Raw genomic sequence first — 416 nt, 5'->3', positions numbered from 1 at the left:
GGTTGGCATCATCTGAGGTCCTCTGAGGGGTTGGCATCATCTCTGTTATTATTAATAATAACAATAATAAACATTTTGTAATAAAATAATACTATATAATGTCATTATTATTTTATTTATTTGTTTGTATAAAACATACATTGATATATTTTTGACTTTAATTTAGAGGGGAGACCAAAGCTAGAAAGTAATTGTTTTCCTCTCTTATTGTCCAGGAAAAAAAGATGAGTTATTTGAACCTTTCTGACAACATAATCTGAACTCAGCACTATTTGCAGTATAGCTGTCACAAGGGGGATCTGCTGTTATAGCCTATTATATTAAAATAGAATTAAACAAAAGAAGCAAAGAACATATCATAAACATCAAAAACATAAATGACACAAAAAGGAAATATTCAGCCATTGTTTTGGACA

At 29.1% G+C, this 416-nt stretch overlaps 1 protein-coding gene across 1 annotated transcript in view; it reads right to left on the bottom strand.

The window, feature by feature from the left end:
• LOC107552017 (syntaxin-binding protein 5-like) overlaps positions 1-416 on the bottom strand; it is a 97830-nt gene that overhangs the window by 50426 nt on the left and 46988 nt on the right. The gene's annotated exons all lie outside the window — the stretch shown is intronic.

The sequence above is a fragment of the Sinocyclocheilus grahami genome, unplaced genomic scaffold, assembly GCF_001515645.1.
Source record: "Sinocyclocheilus grahami isolate Dianchi unplaced genomic scaffold, SAMN03320097.WGS_v1.1 scaffold440.1, whole genome shotgun sequence".
Lineage (NCBI taxonomy): Eukaryota > Metazoa > Chordata > Actinopteri > Cypriniformes > Cyprinidae > Sinocyclocheilus > Sinocyclocheilus grahami.
This window is presented reverse-complemented; position numbering and strand designations above follow the sequence as displayed.